Consider the following 25,096-nt stretch of genomic DNA (forward strand, 5'->3'; position numbering starts at 1 on the left):
CAGTGTCCACTATAATTTATGAGAAGTTATAACAGAAGAAGTGCACAGGATGTACGTGCTATTTTTTAGATGGGCTTCAGATTAAAATGAATGCTGGTCTTCATACCCAACAAATGAATTATTTTAATAACTATTTGACAGATTGAGCCAGAGTTTTGTGTTTTGAAGATGTAAAGCTCATCAGTCTATTCCATTTAACCCCTGAATGCAGGAAGGCACAGAAAACAGTAGCAGGACGAGGCCCATTCAGCCCCTTGAGCCTAGCCCACCATTTGAGAAGAACATGTAAAGTTCTGATTGTGGCCACAATATCTCTTTCCAGTCTGTACTCTCCATCATCTTTGAGCATATTCCATAGTAGATCCAACTTGGCCTTGAGAATATTCATTGGGTCAGCATTCACTGTTCACTGCTGAAGAGAATTCTATAGACTAACACCTCATTGAGATTAAAAATGGACCTCCTCATTCTGGTTAAAAATAGGAAAGGTATGATTTTCAAACAGTGCCATTTTGTTCCAGAGTCTTCCATAGAGAAACATCCATTCAGCATTTATTCTGTCAAGTTCCCTCAGATTCTTATACGTTTCCTGCCAGATGGAATACAATGTGGGAAAAATGTCAGGCTATAAACTGTGGTGGGAAGAATGGAAGGGCTGAATATTATTTAACAGGAGGAAGACCCCAGAAAGCTGCAGCATGGAGGGATTTGGGGGTCCTAGTATTTGCATCACAAATAAACTGACTTCAAAGTTAGCAGGTAAAGGGAAACGCAAATGAACCGTTGGAGGAATGGAGTATGAAAGTAGGAAAGTCTGCTAAAGCTATACAAAGCCTAGTCAAATCACCGCTGGAATACTGCCACCATAAGACCAGATGAAATAGGAAAAGGAATAGGCTTTGCAGTCCCTCCAGCCTGCTCCACCATTCAATAGGATGACGGCTGATCTGACTTTCCTCAAGTGCATTGTTTTCCCTTTGGGATTGTTGTCAATTGTCCTAGAGAGTGCACCATTAAAAGCGTTAACAAAGTGTATTTTTCTAACAATATTCAAGTTCTGTATGACAATTATAACATTAATAATTGAAATAAGAATGTGCTGGACATTTTCTGAAGACGGATTCCTGACCCAAAATGTCAGCCTTCCTGCTCCTCTGATGCTGCTTGGCCTGCTGAGTTCATCCAGCTCCACACCTTGTTAACTCAGACTCCAGCATCGGTAGTTCTCACTACCTCTACAGTTGGTCAGCAGCTTCTGTTGATAGAGCACCTAAGGTGACAGACAAATTCCCTCTTTTCCAGAACTTCTGAAGGTTTCCCCTGACCTATATCCGAGGTCAATGACCTGAAACATTAACCCAGTTTTGCTCTCCAGAGACGCTATCTGATCTGCTGAATATTTTCCAAAATTTCTTTCTGTTTTTAATTCAGATTCACAGCCTCTTTAGTACTTTGCTTTAAGCTTGCTGTAAAATATTGAAGGCATAGCCATGTTACTGTTCGCTGAGTGGCATTGCGCATGTTTGCAATGTTTCTGTTTAAGTTGCAAATAAAAATGACCAGACACTAGTCCAACCTGACATGTACTATTTTCCAAATTGACTAGGAATCTTTAGGAAATTAAAAATATGGAGTTATTGTTAAAAAAAATCAATCAGTATTTTTCTGATTAGCCAAAAGATATGCACACCTAATTAGGCGAGTCTTAGAGTCATACAGCATGGAAACTGATCCTCGGGTCCATGCCAGCCATTATCCCAAGCTAAACTAATCCCAGCTACCCGTGTTTGGCCCATATACCTCCAAACCCTTCCTATTCGTGTACTTGTACAAATGTCTTAAACATTGCAACTGTACCCACACCCACCACTCTGGAAGTTCATTCCACTAGTGAATCACTCTCTGTTTAAAAAAGTTGTCTCTGATGTACTTTTTAAATCTTTCTCTTCTCATCTTAAAAACATGCACCCTAGTCTTGAAATCCCCCACCTGCTATTCAGCTTATCTATACCCCTCATGATTTTCAAAACCTTGACAAGGTCAGCCTCCTATACACCAGGGAAAAATGTCCCAGTCTACCCAGTCTCTCAGGCCGCCTAATCCTGGCAATCTCCTGATGAATAGAGAGACAGTGAGGGGAGAAAACATGACAGTGGAAGCATGTAACTGGCACCACATTCTATCTGGTGGTGCTGACTGTACCATATGGTGATTAAATGACTATTATCCCAAAGACCTAACATATCCTAATGGCAGAGCTCATATGTATCAACAGGACACAAGGTACAAAACTATTTTGGATATGAAAGAGTGCAAAATAAATCCAAAAGGTAAAGGTTGCAAAAATGGAAAATGCTTCATTTGATTACATCTTTACACTGATGAGAAAATAAATACCTTACCTTATAATTAAAGATGATACAGGAAAAAGGATTGTGAACAGCCTGTAATTAGTGATGTGGATCACTTCAATCTGAATTAGAGCGGGCGACTCACACCTAATGTCATTAACAGCACTATTCTCTGCAGTAATTTCATAAGTTGCATAGGGGCAGGGGACTCTCGTGGCACAGTGGGTACTGTTCCTACTTCTGGGCTAGGAAAGCCCAGGTTCAAGTCCCTTGTGCACCTGAGGTGGGTCATAATACATAGAGTCATGGGATTATACAGCATGGAAACAGACCCTTTGGTCCAATCAGTCTTTGCCAAACATAATCCCAAACTAAATTAGTCCCCACCTGCTTGCTTCTGGCCCATATCCCTCCAAACCTTTCCTATTCAAGCACCGATCCAAATGTCCTTGAAATGTTGTAAATGTACCCACATCCACCGCTTCCTCAGGACGTTCATTCCACACACAAACTACCATCTGCGTAAAAAACTTGCCCGCATGTCTTTTTAAAATCTCTCTCCTCTCACTTTAGAAACACAGCCTCTGGTCTTGAAATCAACCATCCTAGGGAAAATACATCTACTATCTATACCCCTCATGATGTTATAAACTTCTGTAAGGTTGGTTAAAAATGACAACAAGTGGAATCAGGTGTTTTCCACACATCAAAATGGATTCTAGCCACCATATTAGGTATTGTTTGGTGCAATGCTAGTGTTTCTACCTCTGAACTATGGGACCTAGGTTTAAGACCTACCTGTGCCGGGAGTGTACAACAGCAACTCTGAACTGGTTGATTAGAAAATATCTGGCCACAGCATTTTACCCGTACACGACCTGCTTTTATATACATATCAATTCTTTGTTTCTTGACAAGGAAGAGAGAATTGTGATTTTTAATCGCTCCTATCATGGCACAAGGACAGCACATCTGTACAAAGTGGCCAAGTTATGTAATTCAGTGTGAGTTTAAATAGTGAGTGGATGCAGTTTCTTTTTGTGTGTAAATGTCAGATGAAGGGTCAAGGCCTGAAACGTCAGCTTTTGTGCTCCTGAGACGCTGCTTGGCCTGCTGTGTTCATCCAGCTTCACACTTTGTTATCTTGGATTCTCCAGCATCTGCAGTTCTCATTTATCCCTAACCCTCTGTCCCCTCAATCCCAAAGTCATCCCTATTTTTGAGCACAGGGTTAAATTACGAGGAAAGATTATACAAATTTGGCCTATTGTCTCCAGAATTTAGGAGGTTAGTGGGTTATCTCATCAAACTCCTCAAGCTATGAGAGTAACTAAAGATAAACTATTCCCACTGGTTGGAGATTCTGTAACTGGGGGGCATATATAGAAAGGATGTTGTGAAACTAGAAAGGGTTCAGGAAAGACTTGCAAGAAAGTTGCCAGGTTTGGAATGTTTGAGCAATAGAGAGAGGCTGAACAGCCTGGGGCTATTTTCCCTGGAGCATTGGAGGCTGAGGGCTGACCTTACAGAGGTTTATAAACTCATGGGGGGCATGAATAGGATAAATAGACTAGGCCTCTTCCCTGGGGTGAGGGGGTCCGAAAGAGTGCACAGGTTAAAGGTGAGAGGAGAAGGATTTAAGAGGGCCTAAGGGGCGACTTTTTCATGCAGGTGTGGTGCATGTATGGAATGAGCTGCCAGAGGAAGTGGTAGAGGCTGGTACAATTATAACATTTAAAAGGCATTTGGTTAGGTATCTGAATACAAAGGGTTTAGAGTGATATAGGACAAATGCTGGGAAATGGGACTAGATTAATTTAGGATATCTGATCAGCACGGGCAAATTGGACCAAAGGGTCTGTTTCCTTGTTGTATATCTCTATGACCCTATGACTTTATTAGGGTCAGACCATTCAGGAGAGATGTTAGGAAGCACTTCTATACTCAGAGGGCAGTAGATGTTTGGAATATTCTTCCACAAGAGGCAGTGGATGCAGGATCAGTTGTTAAATTCAAACTGGTGATAGGTAATTTTTTGTTAAGCAAAGGTATTAAAGGATATAGGTCAAAGGCAGGTATATGGAGTGACAGATAGTAAGACCTGCCAATGCTGGAGTCAGAGATAACACAGTGTGGAGCTGGAGGAACACAGCAGGCCAAGCAGCATCAGAGGAGCAGGAAAGTTGATGTTTCAGATTCTGAAGAAGGGTCCCGACACGAAACGCCAGCTTTCCTGCTCCACTGATGCTGCCTGGCCTGCTGTGTTCCTCCAACTCCACACTGTGTTTTATGGAGAGAGATCATAGATCATCCAAGATCTCATTAAATGGTGGAGTAGGCTTGAGGGGGTCTGAATGGCCCACTCCCACTCCTACTTTTTTTATATCCTTTCTAGTAAAGGCTACTGAAAATTAAGGACCACAGTGCCACAGAATTATCTGGGTAAGAAAGTGGCCATTTGGCCCATCGTGCCTGTACTAGCTAATAGTCCGACTTTACTATCTAGTGCCAATCTCCTGTCTTTTCCCCACATGTCCATGCACAATTACAATGCAAAATAATGCATCCAATGTCCTTTTCAGTGTCCTAACTAAACAGCCTCCAATAGGCAAGGTATTTCATACTTGAACCACTTGCTGTGCAAAATTAGGTTACAGAACTTCTTCCTTGCTGTCTCCAGCTCAATGCATTCAATAGCCAAAATCTCAGCAGCCTTCAGGAGAAACTAATTCAGAAGAAACTGCAATTTGGATTTGCAAACCTCTGGTTTGGAATGCTCAACTTTTAGACTAACTTCACCAATTTGGTGGTCTTGGGGAAGGGAAATCATTGCAGGACAGAAATAAATCCATAATACTAGGGTTCTGTCTGCCAGAGGTAACATTCTTGGGTATGCTATTTAAAGTCAAGTTGGCTGGATAGGCCAGCTCCCTGCTGGAAAACAATCTGGTATCATTTTTTAGACTGGTTAAAGTGGGGCTTTTATTGAGAAAAGCTGAAAGGTTCAGTAAGATTGGTAGCCTCAACAAATTTTTCTGGTCGATCAAGGTTTTTCATAAAACATACTCTGGAATATCGACAGCTGCAGTGCAGCTGGACCAATTCCAACACAGAATAATTGATTGGGAAGTGATTAAAAATGTCTTTTTCTCATTATTGTTGCCATGAAAACTGTGTGATGTGGAAATATTGACGATGGTAGCATAGTGATAATGTCACTGGACTAATAATCAGGAAACCAGGCAAATGCTCTGAGGACAAGGGTTCAAACGGCAGCTGATTGGAATTAATTAAAATCTGGAATTTAGGGCTGTTGTGGTGTATTGATAGTGTCCCTACTTTTTGAGCCAAGAAGCCTAGTTTCAAACAGGATGGTTAAAATATTTACTAATATCTGTAATTGATAGTCAGTCTCAACAATGGTGGCAATGTGACTATCTTGTCAAAAAGCCAACCAGTTCACTAATGTGCTTTAGGGAAACAAATCTGCCATCCTTGCTTGGTCTGGCTTATATGTGACTCCAGGCCTACAACAGTGTGGGTGACACTTCATTGCCCTTCAAACTGGCCAAGGAAGCCATTCACCTCTAGGCTCTAATATAGACATATTAGACAACTCGAGGAAGGATGAGGGGGAAGCGGTCGCCTTGAGTCATAGAGTATGGAAACCGACTCTTTGGCCCAACTAGTCCATGCTGACAATAATCCCAAACAAGTCTCACAAAAGAATAAAAATAAACTGTGCTTCCAAATACTGATCCTAATTACTGCCCACAAGAGACATCAGCATTGGCAAAAAAAATACACTTACAAACAATGCTTCTGATTTTATACAGATAACAAGGTGTAGGGCTGGATGAACACAGCCGGCCAAGCAGCATCAGAGGAGCAGGAAAGTTGACGTTTCAGGTCGAGATCCTTCTTCAGATTATCTCAGAATATCTTCTTATCTCAGATTCTCCAGCATCGGCAGTTCCTACTATCTCTTCTGATTTTATATTTGTCCTGAATTGCTTTGGATATTGTTGTGGTTCTTGAGTGCTCTCAGAGCTGTACTCATTCATGCAGGTGCAGAATTTCCATTACGTTCCTGAATTGTGCTTTGTATGTGGTAGGAAGGCTTGTGGACATTCAGAAGGTGGGTTATTCAACATAGAATACACAACCATTATCCTGCCCTCATTACCATGGTATTTCTGTAGTCAGTCTGGTCTGTTTTTGGTCAGTAATTACAAAGTTGATGGTGGTTGATTCATTGATGGTAACATAATTGGTTAGATTCTATCCTGATGGAGATGGTCATTGCCTGGTACTTGTGTTTGGGTAGAAGTTATTTTGCTACTTAAGGATCTGGGAGTTATCCAGTTCTTTTTGCTTGGTCTGCTTATTTTTGAGAAATTGTACATGAAACTGTGCAAGCTCTGTGGACTATTTCCACTTCTGACCCCATCATATCATTATTGTAGGGGCTATTGTGTTATGTATATTTTGGAAAGGTAGTGACCTGCGATGTGTCAAATACTTTCAGGTAGTATTTTAAAGAGAAGAGTTATCTAAAATCAACGGGAACACAGTGCTTAGAAATCAGAATAACAATCGCACACGCCCAAGTAGGTGTTGTGCTCCAATTACGAACAAAGTACAGAAAGCATCCTTCATTAACTTGTACAAAATCATAGCAACAGAAACACATGAGCTCAAACTGGTGCGAAAATGTGTTTTGTAATTATGCTACAAAATATGAGCAAATGGATTCTTGAAATGTTTTTCTGAAATGTAACGCTCAAGTGCTCTGGGAAAGGTGTTGCCACATATATATGTCAAACCAGTTAACACCCCCACACTGAACCTGAACATACTGACTGTTAACACATTATTATCTTGCTTCAATCTCACAATGATGAAGAATTGAAGACATATTAGACACCCAGGAAGGATGAGGGGGAAGTGGTCGCCTTGAGTCATAGAGCATGGAAACCGACCCTTCGGTCCAACTAGTCCATGCTGACCATAATCCCAAACTTAACTAGTCCTACTTCCTTGTTCTTGGCTCATATCCCCGCCCAAACATGTCTTATTCTTGTACTTTTAAATATTGCAACTTTACCCACATCCCCTGGAAGTTCACTCCACACACAAACTACTCTCTGTGTAAAAAGGTTGCCCCTCATGTCTTTTTAAAATCTTTCTCCTCTCATCTTAAAAATGTGGTCCCTAGTCTTGAAATCTGCTTCCATAGGGAAATATGTTTACCTACCCCTCATGATTTTATAAACCATTTTAAGGTCACATTTCAACCCCCGAAGCTCCAGTGATTTCTCAAAACTGGAGGTATACATAGAATGCTCTCTGTTCACCTGACTGATGCAGTCTAAGAGCTGATCGAATCTAGTTATTATTATTAGCTACTATCCAATGGGAGGCAATGGCTTAGTGGTATTATCGCTAGAATGTTAACTCAGAGACTCAGATAATGTTGAACGCAGGGCCTTTAGTTCAAATCCTGCCACAACAGATGGTGGAATTTGAATTAAATGAAATATCCGGAATTAAAAATGTAATGATTACCATGAACCCATTGCTGATTTTTGCAAAAACCCAACTGACTCACTAATGCCCTTCAGGGAAGGAAACTGCCACCTTTACTTGGTCTGGCTTCATGTCACTCCAGACCCAAAGCAATGTGAGTGACTCTTCACTGTCCTCTGAGAAATTAGGGATGGGCAATAAATGCCCCTCACCCCATGAATGAATAAGGAAAGAAAAGTTCTGCGGGTGAGCTGCTTGCATGTTTGGAGCAGGTCACTGATTAGAGACGTTTGAGTATCTAGTGAGCCCTTGATAATTTATAGCTTTGGTGGCAGGGGGAGACAATGTTGATATAGAGTGTGCCATCCTAATCCTTTGCTTTGAACTATTTTTGGAGTGGTCTGTAGTGGCTTTTTTAAGGATCTCTGTTTCAGACCTTTTCGTAACCAACACCAACTTTCCTTGCCTCTTGATGATTCAAAGTTACACTGTGGTCTTTTTTACTTCATGATTTTTACCTATCTTGCTTAATGAGGCTTTGATGGGCACTTTGCTTCCTACATAAAATGAGTGCTCAGATGTCACTTGTCCTCAAGAGGTACCTCCGTGATTAATTCTCATTGGAGGTGCTCCAACTGGTGGACTACGCTCAGAAAGTTGGCTAGCAGGTTCTGCCTCTGATAAAGAGAAAGAATTCCTCTTGAATGAACAAGTAGGGTAACTGAGGTCCTTCCACCAGCAGGGTGCAGAGTGGGGCCAATAATGGCATTGTGCACAACATGGACACCCATATCTGAGAAGAATACTTCAGCCTCAATTGGTGTCAGAACCCTGTAGGATATTAGTGTGACTTACAGCTTGTGGTGAGGTCACAAGATAAAGAACATCCTACAATATTGAGGCACATTCTTCAGACCATGGTAGCTCAGTGGTTAGCACTGCTGCCTCACAGTGCCAGGGACCCGGGCTTGATTCCAACCTCAGTCTGTGTGGAGTTTGCACATTCTCCCCGTGTCTGTCTGGGTTTCCTCCAGGTGTTCCGGTTTCCTCACACTGTTCATAGATGTGCAGGGTAGGTGGATTGGCCTTGCTAAATTGTCCGTAGTATTCAGAGATGTGTAGCTTAGGTGGGTTTTAGGGTTATGGGTGTGGATGGGGTGCTCCAAGGGTCAGTCTGGACTGGTTGGGCCGAAGGGCCTGTTTCCACACAGTATGGATTCTATGATCTGTGACCATATACCATATACTTGCAATGCATCCTTCTTAGCTTCAAAAAAGGGAGAACTATTTTTCTAATCTGGTCCCCTCATTCTCCTTCACAAAGAATATACCCAAGCATCAGGTGATTAATCATCAAGTTCTGCCCTTTTTAAATGTAAGAGTCTCAGAAGACACTGTTATCTTGAGTTCAAATAGTTCACAAAATGGGAATTTTCTCTTTTAGCTTCCAGCCACTATTATTCAAATGTCTATTTACTGGGATATATAGTGAGGAGCTGACCCCATCTGCACTGCACAACGACAGAATTCCATGATTCTATCGAATGAGTTCAGTCTGAGATTACATCATCTAAGAAACAAAGTTTACAATGGGAAGCAGAAATTATTCCTAACGAAACTATAAGCAGAAAATGCTGCAGAAACTCAGCAGGTCTGGCAGTAGAGAGAGAGATAATGGGAGCTGCAGATGCTGGAGATTCCAAGATAACAAAGTGTGGAGCTGGATGAACACAGCAGGCCAAGCAGCATCTCAGGAGCACAAAAGCTGACGTTTCGGGCCTAGACCCTTCATCAGGTCTGGCAGTATCTGTGGAAGGAGAGAAACTAAGTTAACAATTTGAGTCCAAACAGTCATTTTTGACTGAGATAGTAGCAACTGCTGATGCTGGAGAATCTGAGATAACACGGTGTGGAGCTGGATGAACGTTAACTTTGTTTCTGTCTCCACGGGCTCGCTGAGATTCTCCAGCACTTTCTGTTTCATTTCAGATTTTTTTTACTGTAATATTTTGCCTTACATTGTCTTATCATTTCTGTCTGATTTTTGGCTATATTCCTAAGGTGTTGATATAAAATGCAAATTTCACCATTTATAAGTGACACTGATGAAAACAGGTTGACTTTCCCTTCATTATTTACTAACATCTGCACCAACTGTTCTAAACCTTAACAAGAGAGGCCTTTTGCATGATGCTCAACCTCAACCAGAGCTCCGTCCTATTTAAAAGCAATCATTTCCTGCCCTAGGCTGTTTTGTCATTAAAAGATTTCTAATATTGTTGAATAAAAATCTAAATCATTTCCACAAAAACTGCTCCCTCTTGTGAGTGTCTGGAAGAGAGTCGTCTGCAGATATCGGAAACTTGCTCCCAAACATTCGTGTCCAAAGATATTTTTATCAATGGTGGCTGGAAGCTGATTGAGAAGATTCCCATTTTGTGCATTATTTGTGATTTTTTTCCTACACAAGATACTATCAGACACACAGAAGTGCCACGGTGATGAGTAAATCTCAGTAATGACCCCTGCTCTGTCAGTTGATACCACACAGCCTTTACCCTCGTATTACAATGTCAAAAACAGCTTCCTGTTTGTAGGAAATTGACACAGAACCAGTCATACTGTGACAGACAATTCAAACTTAGACCAGGATACCAAACACAATCATTTGATTCATTTTGCCTGTCTGCCTCCCTTTAATTAAGGACGTCAATTACACTTCAGACAGTGTCAAAACTATGTTAAAACAAAAAAGAGCAGTCGTGCTGGATTTCTAAGTCCATTAACTGGCCTCATCCCAAGTAACAGGATTAACATGAGGTTTCAGTCAATAACCAGCCCTTTAACTGACTTTACAAAGCCTATTGAGACCACTTACTCAAAGGGAGTAGCTTAGCATTGGCTTTTAAAAATTACAGGCCAGAAGAAGACTGGTTCAGTTTTTAGTAGGCGTCCAAGGTAATCACGTTATCGAGTGCACAGGCAATTCCATGGGAGATGCTGGGAATGTTACCAGGAAGCACAAAATCTAGATTGCTGAGTCAACCGCTAGTAGCAGCAATGTGTCTGCATCAGAGCACTTCTGACTAAATGTGTCAGAAACAAGGGAACAGAAGGCTGGCCAGCGAGTCCATCTCAGTGTTACAATCCTTTGCAAAACAACCTGGAGCATTGGAGGCTGATGGGGTGACCTGAGAAAAGGTTTATAAAATCATGAGTGTCGTGGATAGGGTGAACAGCCGAGGTCTATTTCCCAGGTGAGGGGAGCTCGAAACTAGAGGGCATAGGTTTAAGGTGTGTGGGGGAAAGATTTAAAAGGGACCTGAGGGGCAACATTTTCATGCAGAGGATGGTGCATGTGTGGAATGAGCTGCCAGATGAAGTGGTGGAGGCTGGTATAATTACAGCATTTAAAAGGCATCTGGATAGGTATATGAATTGGAAAGGTTTCGAGGGATATGGGCCAAATGCTGACAAATGGGATGAGATTAATTGAGGATATCTGGTCGGCATGGATGAGTTGGACCGAAGGGTCTGTTTCTCTGCTGCACATCTCTATGACTTTAAATGCAGTGAATGTAAAATGTCGAGTGCAGTAGACCTTGCATTTCATTTCATAAGGTCCTGCATGTTGCGACATGTTTGTGTACTGAAATGGCTAATTTTGAGCATTTCTTCCACTGTGTTATACTGTGTTTTATTTTCATATTGTCCACAACCAGGTTATGAGTATATTGTTGGATAATAAAATGTGAGGCTGGATGAACACAGCAGGCCAAGCAACATCTCAGGAGCACAAAAGCTGACGTTTTGGGCCTGGACCTTTCATCAGAGAGGGGGATGGGGAGAGGGAACTGGAATAAATAGGGAGACAGGGGGAGGCGGACCGAAGATGGAGAGTAAAGAAGATAGGTGGAGAGAGTATAGGTGGGGAGGTAGGGAGGGGATAGGTCAGTCCAGGGAAGACGGACAGGTCAAGGAGGTGGGATGAGGTTAGTAGGTAGATGGGGGTGTGGCTTGGGGTGGGAGGAAGGGATGGGTGAGAGGAAGAACCGGTTACGGAGGCAGAGACAGGTTGGACTGGTATTGGGATGCAGTGGGTGGGGGAGAAGAGCTGGGCTGGTTGTGTGGTGCAGTGGGGGGAGGGGCGAACTGGGCTGGTTTTGGGATGCAGTAGGGGAAGGGGAGATTTTGAAACTGGTGAAGTCCACATTGATACCATTAGGCTGCAGGGTTCCCAGGCGGAATATGAGTTGCTGTTCCTGCAACCTTCGGGTGGCATCATTGTGGCAGTGCAGGAGGCCCATGATGGACATGTCATCTAAAGAATGGGAGGGGGAGTGGAAATGGTTTGCGACTGGGAGGTGCAGTTGTTTGTTGTGAACTGAGCAGAGGTGCTCTGCAAAGCGGTCTCCAAGCCTCCGCTTGGTTTCCCCAATGTAGAGGAAGCCACACCGGGTACAGTGGATGCAGTATACCACATTGGCAGATGTGCAGGTGAACCTCTGCTTAATGTGGAATGTCATCTTGGGGCCTGGGATAGGGGTGAGGGAGGAGGTGTGGGGGCAAGTGTAGCATTTCCTGCGGTTGCAGGGGAAGGTGCCGGGTGTGGTGGGGTTGGAGGGCAGTGTAGAGCGAACAAGGGAGTCACAGAGAGAGTGGTCTCTCCGGAAAGCAGACAGGGGTGGGGATGGAAAAATGTCTTGGGTGGTGGGGTCGGACCGTAAATGGCGAAAGTGTCGGAGGATGATGCGTTGTATCCGGAGGTTGCTAGGGTGGTGTGTGAGAACGAGGGGGATCCTCTTAGGGCGGTTGTGGCGGGGGCGGGGTGTGAGGGATGCGCTGCGGGAAATACGGGAGACGCGGTCAAGGGCGTTCTCGATCACTGTGGGGGGCAAGTTGCGGTCCTTGAAGAACTTGGACATCTGGGATGTGCGGGAGTGGAATGTCTTATCGTGGGAGCAGATGCGGCGGAGGCGGAGGAATTGGGAATAGGGAATGGAATTTTTGCAGGAGGGTGGGTGGGAGGAGGTGTATTCTAGGTAGCTGTGGGAGTCGGTGGGCTTGAAATGGACATCAGTTACAAGCTGGTTGCCTGAGATGGAAACTGAGAGGTCCAGGAAGGTGAGGGATGTGCTGGAGATGGCCCAGGTGAACTGAAGGTTGGGGTGGAAGGTGTTGGTGAAGTGGATGAACTGTTCGAGCTCCTCTGGGGAGCAAGAGGCGGCGCCGATATAGTCATCAATGTACCGGAGGAAGAGGTGGGGTTTGGGGCCTGTGTAGGTGCGGAAGAGGGACTGTTCCACGTAACCTACAAAGAGGCAGGCATAGCTGGGGCCCATGCGGGTGCCCATGGCCACCCCCTTAGTCTGTAGGAAGTGGGAGGAGTCAAAAGAGAAGTTGTTGAGGGTGAGGACGAGTTCAGCTAGGCGGATGAGAGTGTCGGTGGAGGGGTACTGGTTGGGCCTGCGGGACAGGAAGAAGCGGAGGGCCTTGAGGCCATCTGCGTGCGGAATGCAGGTGTATAGGGACTGGACGTCCATGGTGAATATGAGGTGTTGGGGGCCAGGGAATTGGAAGTCCTGGAGGAGGTGGAGGGCGTGGGTGGTGTCACGGGCGTAGGTGGGGAGTTCCTGGACCAAAGGGAAGAAAATGGAGTCCAGATAGGTGGAGATGAGTTCGGTGGGGCAGGAGCAGGCTGAGACGATGGGTCGACCAGGGCAGGCAGGTTTGTGGATTTTGGGAAGGAGATAGAAACGGGCCGTGCGGGGTTGGGGAACAATGAGGTTGGAGGCTGTGGGTGGGAGGTCCCGTGAGGTGATGAGGTCGTGAATGGTGTTGGAGATGATGGTTTGGTGCTCGGGTGTGGGGTCATGATCGAGGAGGCGGTAGGAGGTGGTGTCGGAGAGTTGGCGTCTGGCATCGGCGATGTAGAGGTCAGTGCGCCATACTACCGCTGCGCCACCCTTGTCTGCGGGTTTGATGGTGAGGTTGGGGTTGGAGCGGAGGGAGCGGAGGGCTGCCCGTTCTGCGGGGGAGAGGTTGGAGTGGGTGAGAGGGGTGGAGAGGTTGAGGCGGTTAATGTCTCGACGGCAGTTGGAGATGAAGAGGTTGAGGGAGGGTAGGAGGCCTGGGGGTGGTGTCCAGGAGGAGGACTTGTGTTGGAAGCGGGTGAAGGGGTCAGTGGAAGGAGGGTTAGGTTCCCGGTTGAAGAAGTAGGTGTGGAGGCGAAGACGGCGGAAAAACTGCTATATGTCCAACCGTGACTGGTATTCGTTGATGTGTGGTTGTAGGGGGACAAAGGTGAGCCTCTTACTGAGGACTGACCGTTCGTCCTCAGTCAGTGGGAGGTCTGGGAGGATGGTGAAGATGCGGCAGGGCTCAGTGTGGCTGTCTTCTCTGGGGTTGCTGGCTGTGGAGGTTGTGGGCGGGGTTCCGTCGGTGTCGGCCGTGGGCGGGGTTTCGCCGGCCGTGGGCGGGGTTCTGTCGGCGTCGGCCGTGGGCGGGGTTCCGTCGGCGGTGGGAGGATCGGGGTGGGCGGCAGCAGCTGAGGTGAGGGTGGTGTGTGGGCTGTAGTACCTGGACGTGGAAGTGGTGACTGCAGCAGCGGTTCCGCAAGTTCTGTGGCCGGCGGAGGCGGATGTGACGTCATCCGTGGGGTCTCCGGCCGTGTCCTCATGGTTAATGGCGGCAGGTGGGGGAGGGGCAGGGACAGAGTCGGGATTTGGGAGGCGCAGGAATCCTCTTGTGGGTGGCAGGAGCCAGTGAGTTGGTTGTACTTACGATTTTTGGTGTCCAGTAAAGCTGAGTGGAACTGAATGTTCAGTCTGTGGATCCTGTGGAGGATGAAAAACAGCAGAGGTCCTTTGCAGGTCTGGGAGAGGAAGGCGTTGAGCTGGGGTAGGCTGGATTGCAGTGTGTGGAGGTGCCGGCGCATGGCTGCAAGTGTCTGTTCCAGGACTCGCAGGGAGAAACGCTTCTGAAGGGTCTGAATATTCTGGGTGTAGAGGTGGTCACGGTTGGGGCCAAATTGGGAAGGCTGAAATGTAGAATGTAGTCCCTTGGGGATGATCTGGTTCTGTAGGCAGGTGCTGAGGAAGGTGGTGTGGCTGTGGTACCTGGTTTGCTTCAGGACATGGTCGAGCAGTTTCAAGGCCGAAGAGATTACAAGAGAGTTGCAATGGGAGAGAGATTCCCTGAGGTTGGTCCGGAGGGAGGAGGGTAACTTCTTCAGGTTAGGATTCCCTGGAAGAGGCTTCGCAGTGAGGTTAAAATAGTATCAGAGATAATGGGAACTGCAGATGCTGGAGAATTCCAAGATAATAAAATGTGAGGCTGGATGAACACAGCAGGCCAAGCAGCATCTCAGGAGCACAAAAGCTGACGTTTCGGGCCTGGACCCTTCATCAGAAAGGAGGATGGGGAGAGGGAACTGGAATAAATAGGGAGAGAGGGGGAGGCGGACCGAAGATGGAGAGTAAAGAAGATAGGTGGAGAGAGCTTTTGTGCTCCTGAGATGCTGCTTGGCCTGCTGTGTTCATCCAGCCTCACATTTTATTATCTTGGAATTCTCCAGCATCTGCAGTTCCCATTATCTATGAGTATATTGTTGCTTGTTTTATTTGTATTGTCACCGTGGTATTTCTTTTCAATAAGATAAATACCTGTAGAAGCTATTCTTCATTGTTAGTGCAGCCAGTGCCACCCAGTTGGTCTGGATGCCAAATGAGAGACAGGAATATTTAAAGTTGGCAGCTCGAAGCAGAGTCACTGGGGCACAGAAGGAGGCCTTTCAGTGCATCAAATCCATGCTATGTCATTTCAGGAGATATATTCAGCAAATCCCTTGATAAAACAACCAAAAATTTCACTATTTCCCAACACTGAAACTTTTAGCATTGAGTTTTGCTACATGTTATTACTGAGTCTCTTCTGAGTGTGAAAATGATGTTTTGGCTCTTTTACCTGATCGCTTTATGCCTTTAAGATTCTGTCCCAGCCAGTTGTTGGGCTTGGCTCTCATAATGCTGAACTTAAACTTGGCATTTGCGGGTTCTCCCATCCCTGGAACATCTGAAATGGCTGATCTCTCACATGGATGTGACTTAATCAGTTTTGACAGCAAAGATTACAGTTGAGCAGACATTTGGACAGTGCAAGTGAATATTTTGCTACAAGCGTGAAGGATCATTTGCAATATTATTTCATCCATGTTACTTCTGCACCCTCAGTAAGTGTTCTTCTGCCTCTGTCTCTGCATTGGTTCAAGTGCAGTCCTGTAGCTGGGGTGGAAAGAGCCTGTCCTGTTGGTGTGGAAGGCAATGGTCGTCATTCCCTGGTATCTTTGGACCTAAATTGGGGGCCAGATGCAGGCTCCCTTCCCTCGGCTTAAACTGCTGCAGGCTTTAGAAACATGGATGGGGAGAGGAGAAGGGACCAGTCTGTTTTGAGAAGAACCTTCGGGGGGAGTTCCTTCTCCCAGTGAATGCCTGCCAGCAACATCAGTCCTTCTGTGAGGAGTGAGTTCCTATGTCCCTTCTTGCCTTGACGTTAATGGTCATCAGCTATGGCTAAAGTAATGGAGTGCAGGTCCCAATGCATATCAAGCAGGTGCAGAGTGTGACAGATCTGGGTCTTCAAGGTGGTCACCAAACTGTTCATGAAGACACAAAAGCAGTTGTGTATTTCACTGTTAATAAAATGTGAGGCTGGATGAACACAGCAGGCCAAGCAGCATCTCAGGAGCACAAAAGCTGACGTTTCGGGCCTAGACCCTTCATCAGAGAGGGGGATGATGATGAAGGGTCTAGGCCCGAAACATCAGCTTTTGTGCTCCTGAGATGCTGCTTGGCCTGCTGTGTTCATCCAGCCTCACATTTTGTTATCTTGGAATCTCCAGCATTTGCAGTTCCCATTATCTCTGTGTATTTCACTGGTTAGTTTTTCATCATAGGGAGTGAAGAGGCTGATATTTTCCATAAACCTACCCTCACCACCTGGACTTGAACCTCTTGACCCAGTTCAATTCTTTGTGCAATGAGACAAAGGGAGCGGTTGAGTATGATGGAAATGGATGAGAGAGTTTTTGGTGGTGATGCAGGAGCAGGAGAAGGAGAGGTCGGTTAAGTAGGAAGCATAGAGGGCATGAAGAATTAGGAATCTGTGAAGATAAGTAGGTTGAGAGCTGTCGACCAGATATGAAGGGTGCAATACTGAGAGTCGTAGTCCACAATCCTTGGTGAGATGTGTAGAGTGAGTGATAATCCTGAGAGTGTGAGGTAGCAGGGAGAAGATGGTGGCACTTAGCCTTGCGGAGAGCCGAAGATTATTGACCTTCTTACTGCCTCGCTAGCTTTTCCACTTCATCAGGATACAGCACTAACCTGGGTTCCAATGTGTGTCCAGGCATTGCTTGGTCTGGTGGCATGGCTTCCTATGGTGGTCAGATGGACAAAGGGCTGCCCTCCTTTCTGACACTCCATCCATCGAGACCTCCTGGTACCTGTCCACTAAGCAGGCAGTGAGATTTCCTCTTCTTCTTGGCCATATATCAAATCTAGAGGCTCCAGTGCCAGAGTATGAGCGGCTGTTCCTAGCCTGCAGTGATCTGGTGTTGGCCTTTGAACATAAGTGCCAGTGGTGTGGACACTGGAAGGTATTGGCACTAATAGGCCCTTCTCCCTCTCCAGCAATATGATTCAGTGAGAACGGGGGCCAAATGCCCTGTTGCATCATTAATAAAATGAAGAGTGGAAGACTGTGTGTGAAAATCTGAATCATGGTGGGCTGCACGTCATCAATCTCCTTCAATGAAATCCTTGAACTAAAAATGGGGACAATCCACCTTTAATTTTGATTTGGTCAACAGTGTTTCATCACCAGATTGCAATACAAAATGGAATCTATCTCCCTTTAACACAACATTTGTTATTATGACATTTGTCAATGGGCTACAATGAGGCGAATTTAAGCTTATTGATGAAGCCAGCCTCCTCCTTTATTGAATTCAGTGACACATATCAAAACACCGTTTTTAAATAACGAGTTATCCTCAGTGAACAACTCAACAAAAATGGAAAATGCTGGAAAATCGTAGCACGTGTGGCAACACCTGCGCATTGAAATCAGAGTTAAAGTTTCGGGTCCAGTGACCCTTCAGTAAATGATTCTGTTAGTTTATTCAGCCATTCCGTAAGTAAAGAACAAAGAACGAAGAACAAAAAAACCTACAGCACAGGAACAGGCCCTTTGGCCCTCCAAGCCTACGCCGATCAAGATCCTCTGTCTAAACCTGTCATCTATTTTCTAACGGTCTGTGTCCATTTGCTCACTGCCCATCCATGTACCTGTCCAAATATATCTTAAAAGACGCTAACATTTCTGTGTCTACCACCTCCACTGGCAACGCGTTCCAGGTACCCACCACCCTCTGTGTAAAGAACTTTCCACGCATATCTCCCTAAAACTTTCCTCCTCTCACTTTGAACTCATGACCCCTAGTAATTGAGTCCCTGACTCTGGGAAAAAGATTTTTGCTATCCACCCTGTCTATACCCCTCATGATTTTGTCGACCTCAATCAGGTGCCCCCTCAATCTCCGTCTTTCTAATGAAAATAATCCTAATCTATTCAACCTCTCTTCATAGCTATACCATATTACCATACCAGGCAACATCCTGGTGAACCTCCTCTGCACCCTCTGCAAAGCATCCACATCCTTTTGTTAATGTGGCGACCAGAACTGTACACAGTACTCTAAATGTGGCCGAACCAAAGTCCGATACAACTGCAACATGACCTGCCAACTCTTGTACTGAGTACCCTGCCCAATGAAGGAAAGCATGCCATATGCCTTCTTGACCACCCTATTGACCTGCATTGTCACCTTCAGGGGACAATGGACCTGAACGCCCAGATCTCTCTGTTCATCAATTTTCCCTAGGACTTTTCCATTTACTGTATAGTTCGCCCTTGAATTTGATCTTCCAAAATGCATCACCTCGCATTTGCCAAGATTGAACTCCATCTGCCATTTATCTACCCAACTCTCCAGTCTATCTATATTCTGCTGTAATTTCTGACAGTCCCCTTCACTATCAGCTACTCCACCAATCTTAGTGTCATCAGCAAACTTGCTGATCAGACCACCTACACCTTCCTCCAGATCATTTACATATATCACAAACAACAGTGGTCCCAGCACAGATCCCTGTGGAACACCACTGGTCACAGGTCTCCAATTTGAGAAACTCCCTTTTACTACTACCCTCTGTCTCCTGTTGCCCAGCCAGTTTTTTATCCACCTAGCTAGCACACCCTGGACCCCATGTGACTTCACTTTCTCCATCAGCCTGCCATGGGGAACCTTATCAAACGCCTTACACCTTAAAGGAAAGAACTTCCTCCAAAACAGACTGAGGACGAGACCAAGATAAATGCAGTGGCAATGGTTCCGACAATAAAACTCACTCACAACCTTAAAACTATTTCATCTCTCAGTTTCCTTCATTATATGTTCTGGACACTTCAGACTTTTATCCTTGTGAATTATTTATGCCACTGCATCTCTCTGTCAATATTGCTGCCCTTTCTATCCCTCTCTCTGTCAACTTCTCTCTCTGCCTGGACTACTCTCCCTCTTGAATCACGCTCTCCATTATCCCTTTCCCGTCCGATTTCATCCTAACATTATCTGCCTGAATTCTGTTCACCAGTGACACAATTCTCACGGTGGTGGTAATATCATGTTTTAGGGTGTGTTATGTTGAGAGAATGGTACTCTGGGGGACTTCATCGTGAAAAACTTTTGCTAATTTGAGACTATTATATGACATGCAACTTTTCCCAGGTACTGTTTAATTTTGGGATGTTCTGATTAAAATAGCAACATTGGCTGAGATCTGTGTACAGTAGCCAACACTGACAGTATTTTTTCTGGGTTGCAAAGTTTTGCACTGCGAGTAACCCACCAGATTTCAAATTTGATGTTGAACAAAGATGACTTATTAAGGTTAAATGCACTCACCATAACATTATAAGGGTTAGGAATAGGAGTAGGCCAGGCTCTCAAGCCTGCTCCACCATTCAATAGGATCATGACTGATCCATCATTCCTACCAACAACATCCTGTCCTTCCCCCATAAATCTTGAGTTGTTTGTCTGTCTGTCTATCTATCTCTAAAATATACACAAGGACTCTGGCCCACAGCTCTCTATGGAAAGGAATTTCAAAGACTTACAACCCTCTGAGAGAAGAACATTATAACTCAATACATTTCTATCATGAAAAATGCCTCATAGTTACTGTGTACTGGACAATTATCTTGAGCATAGTTGAGATATAATGTTTAATCACATGGCTGAGAATTTTCAACACATGCTGAGAAATACATGTCCAATACATTTTTGTGGACGTGAAGGAATGATTAGCAATGGGATTATCTGCCAAGAGAAAGTATAGATGATTACATTTCTGTCATCTACCTTTTCTAGTTACACTTGAATTTCAGAATCTGTTTTGTCTCTCCACAAGTTCTAACTATCCTGCTGTGCATTTTTAACCAGTTTCTGCTTTCATTTCAGATTTCATTCATTGGAGAAATAGTAGAACGATTGGCTGTTATAATGGTGAGTTCAGGACAATAAATTTAAAATAGTGGCTTTAAGCACTTTCTCCCAATAGTGTGGTGTTAATTATATTAATTGAAATTAAGTACATGTTGGTTGAAGGTATTGATTGGATGGTTAGTTAAGCACATGTAAAGAGGAAATTAAAATAGAAATAACTCAAAAATCTCAGCAAGTCTGGAACATCTATGGAGAGAAATCAAAGTTAACATTTTGGATCAAGTGACCCTTCCTCAGACCTGAAACGTTAACTCTGATTTTTCTCCACTGATGCTGCCAGGCCTGCTGAGCTTTTCCAGCAATTTCTGTTTTTGCCTCTGATTTACAGCATCTGCAGTTCTTTCAGTTTTTACAAATAGAGAGGAACTTACTAATAGAGGAGTAGAGTCAGGAAATATACCCCTGCAAGATTTCACTCTGTGAATGAATGTATTTCAGAAAAATAAAAGTGACTCTGGTCTCCTCCTTCACCAACAGTCTACTAAGAGCATGAAAAGTGGAAGTGGGGCTTGACAGAATGGGTGTGTTAGATGGTGCCAAGGTATTGGAAAATCTCCCTTGTTATTCAAAAAGAATCCTTTGTTTCCACCTGAATAGGCAGAAAGAGGCTGAGCTTCGATATCTCATCTGAAGGAGAACTCTGATACCATACACTTCACACTGCCAATTTCAATCCTGAGTCGCAAATTCTTCTTATTCAAGTGTTAACACAGATCAAAGTTGATAGTCCCATAATTGTAACCAATTATAATTCGTTTTTTTTATTCTAGCTGGGATTTTGCTTTTACTGCAACACATAGTGAAAATGACACTTCAGCCCCAAACATTTTTGATCTATCTTGTGTAACTCCATGCCAGAATTAGCCAACAGTTCCTCATTTTAAATAGTTGTGCCAGAATCGTAAATCAATTTTGAGTCCTATTCGGCTCAAAGCCTTGAAGATTAATGGAACAGATGCATTGGTTCATCACAATATTACACAACCCAGCCGATTTTTTTATGAGGCTTAATAATGACAACTTGTTGCAATTTTTAAAAAAAACGAATAGATCTGTAGTCGATCATGTTCCTGCAAGACCTGTCACTGGTCTTCAACAAGAATTCACACATATACTATCATTCTCATCTTGTTCAATACCTGACAGTAAATCAGTTAAATGCTGATATGATGACTACCTCTGTTATGTTGCTTCTGTAAGAATATCTATCAACTAAAGATTAATGAGACAATAGTTTGCTTACAATGAGAAGGTCCTCAATCCTGGTTTGTTGAGTACATCAACATCGGCATAAAGCATGTTCTCATCTTTTGCTTCCAGTTTTAGTACCTACATTCTCATTTTAGGTACAAAATGGTCGATACATAAAATTAAACTCCGTGGGGACTTCAAATAATCTTCCTAATCCACTTCCCTCAATGAAACAGCATTTTCTTTTCATTTGTTTCCTGCACTAGATTTCCACCTTTGCCAACTCAATCTTGCCATAACACATAGGCTGATTTGCATCTCCTTAAAACCAAGTTGAAACAATGTAAAATAACCTCATAGAGAGCAGAACAAAACCTCGCTACCACAGAATAGAAGGATGGATTTATAAAATACTCTCCAATCTATTGTGCTACCTAGATCCCCACCAGTTATGCTCGGGTGATGCTTAAATCGAAAAAGTTCCTTCTTTTATAACAAAAAATGTAGAATGATGGGTGAAGGAGCCAGTTTCATTTTAATGAAATAGATACATTCACAGAGCCAACATTGCAAGGATATGTCTCCTGACTCTCCTACTGTGTTAGCAAGTTCCTCTTAAATGTGCTTAACTAACCATCCAATAAAAGGTACACAAGCGAACTAGTAATCTTACACATTGTCTAACCAGGAGAGTGGAGGATGCAAAACTACGAGAGCAGAGTTAAACTGCTGTACCCCATTCATTTGCTACTGAGTTCAACAATGAATTGGTTTTCAGCATTACAGTTTGGAATGTGCCAACCCTGCTAAATGTGATTCTGAAGATTGTAAATTCTATTCCCATTCCATCAACCTGAGAACAGACAGAACGCAGGCTGACACTGTGATGTAGCACTGATGTACTGTTGCACTATCGAAGAAAATGCTATTTCTCCAATACATTGTAAAACCACATCCATCTTCTCAGATAGAAGTATAAAGTTCTTTCGCACAATTGGAAGCAGGGAAGTTTTCCCTATTGCCCTGACCAACATAAACTCTTTAACCAAAAATAAAACAAAATATTATTTGGTCGCTATCACATTTTTGTTCAGCTGTGCAAGGTAGCTGTGCACAATTTGATTCCAACTAATAGTATAACAGTGGCTACAACTTATAAAGTGCTTAATTAATTTGTGAAGTATTTTGGGATGTCCTGAAGTAACAAAAGATTCAGCATTAATGCAGGAATTTTCTTAACATTGCCTTTATTTTTTTTTGGTATTGGTTTTCTAATCAATCTGTTCAGAGATGTTGTGATGCAGCCCTGGGCCTCCTTGCTCAGAGCCAGGAATACTACCACTGCACTATTGACCTTTATAGATTTCATTTAATCAACCTGTTTTGACATGCTATGATACATATCTGGAGCAGATAAAACTTGAACTCAGGCCTCTTAACCAAGAGATATGAACATGATCATTCCATTACTGGCCTTTTTAACCTATTTTTCTAATCAAGCTATTCAGGGATGCAATTACACACCTCTGGAGCAGGTGGGACTTGAACCCAGGCATCGGGATGCTACCGCTGTACCACTAGCCTTTATATGCCAGTCAATGCTATTGTTTTCAGATGTGACCCTGTATCTAGAAGTCAGTGAGACGTAAACCTCACGGGAGTTCTTCACTCTAATGCCTAATTTCTTCTTCACTGTGATAAATTTAATTTCTGAGCTGTAGGGGAAAGTCCTGATTCTCCTCCACTGAAGTAAAATGTGGAATAGAGAAACTGTCGCTTTCTTTTTATGTGTTTGAAGTTGTGAGGTTAAGTCCCCTCCAAGACTCTAACTTAAATTTACAGCAGTACTGAAAGAGATTAAAGTGTCTTGCAAATCTGCAACACATTACTGGGAAATGTAAGGTTAACATTTAGGCAATTTCTGCTTCCTTCTGTATCACAGTATTATGTCACTTGACTAGTAATTCAGATGCTTGAACGGATGAGTTATGAATTCAAATACCACCACGGCAGCAAAAGAACTTAAATTCAATTAATTGAAATCTGTAATGGCAATCAGGAAACTAGCAAGAGAACTGCTGGTTCACCAGTGTCTTTTATATCAGGCCACTTAGCCCACTAAGTCCTCACCAACCCTCAAAAAGAGCATCCCACCTGTACCCACCCTATCCCGGTAACCCTGCATTTCCCATGGCCAATCTGCCTGACCTGTACATCTTTGAATCGTAGGAAGAAACCAGAGCACCCAGAGAGAAACTCACGCAGACACACGCAGAACATGCAAACTCCACACAGACAGTTGCTTGAGGGCAGAATTGAAGTGCTGTGAGGGAGCAGCGCTAACCACTGAGTCAGTTGGAGAAACCAAGCGGAGGCTTGGGGACCGCTTTGCAGAACACCTCAGCTCGGTTTGCAGTAAAACAACTGCACCTCCCGGTCGTGAACCATTTCCACTCCCCCTCCCATTCCTCAGACGACATGTCCATCATGGGCCTCCTGCACTGCCACAATGATGCCACCCGAAGGTTGCAGGAACAGCAACTCATATTCCGCCTGGGAATCCTGCAGCCCAATGGTATCAATGTGGACTTCACCAGCTTCAAAATCTCCCCTTCCCCTATCGAGCCCAGCTCGTCCCCTACCCCCACTGCATCCCAAAACCAGCCCAGCTTGTCCCCGCCTCCCTAACCTGTTCTCCCTCTCACCTATCCCCTCCTCCCACCTCAAGCCACACCTCCATTTCCCACCTACTAACCTCATCCCACCTCCTTGACCTGTCCGTCTTCCCTGGACTGACCTATCCCCTCCCTACCTCCCCACCTATACTCTCCTCTCCACCTATCTTCTTTACTCTCCATCTTCGGTCCGCCTCCCCCTCTCTCCCTATTTATTCCAGAACCCTCTCCCCATCCCCCTCTCTGATGAAGGGTCTAGGGCCGAAACGTCAGCTTTTGTGCTCCTGAGATGCTGCTTGGCCTGCTGTGTTCATCCAGCTTCATACTTTGTTATCTTGCATTCTCCAGCATCTGCTGTTCCCATTACCTCTAACCACTGAGTCATCCCACCATGGGATGGAAATCTACCAGTCTGACCTAGTGTGGCCTGTTTGTGGCTCCAGACCTGAGCAATGTGGTAAGTTCTTATTTACCCTCTGAAAAGTCCTAGAATGCCATTCATTGTGTTTGAAAATGCCAGTTCTTCACATTTTTGAATGAATAAAAGAGAGCTTGTTTTCATTTTACATTGTTGACTGTACAAAGTCTTAATATAGTCATAGAGTAATACGGCATGGGAATAGACCCCTCAGTCCGACTCGTCCATGCCAACCAGGCTTCCCAAACTAATCTAGTCCCATTTGCCTCCATTTTGGCCACATCCCTCTAAACCTTTCCTATTC

The 25,096-nt window shown here is 44.2% G+C and overlaps 1 protein-coding gene across 4 annotated transcripts in view; it reads right to left on the reverse strand.

Annotated features, from left to right (window-relative positions):
- LOC125460389 (caM kinase-like vesicle-associated protein) overlaps positions 1-25,096 on the reverse strand; it is a 137,571-nt gene that overhangs the window by 98,531 nt on the left and 13,944 nt on the right. Inside the window, exon 1 of one of the 4 annotated variants that reach the window (XM_048547830.2) lies at positions 6,163-6,993. The exons of the other annotated variants lie outside the window; for them this stretch is intronic. The gene's annotated coding sequence lies outside the window, so the exon portion shown is untranslated. Of the gene's footprint in view, positions 1-6,162; positions 6,994-25,096 lie in introns of those variants that run through there. 4 annotated transcript variants of the gene reach the window in all.

Source organism: Stegostoma tigrinum, chromosome 11 (genome assembly GCF_030684315.1).
Source record: "Stegostoma tigrinum isolate sSteTig4 chromosome 11, sSteTig4.hap1, whole genome shotgun sequence".
Taxonomy (NCBI): Eukaryota; Metazoa; Chordata; class Chondrichthyes; order Orectolobiformes; family Stegostomatidae; genus Stegostoma; species Stegostoma tigrinum.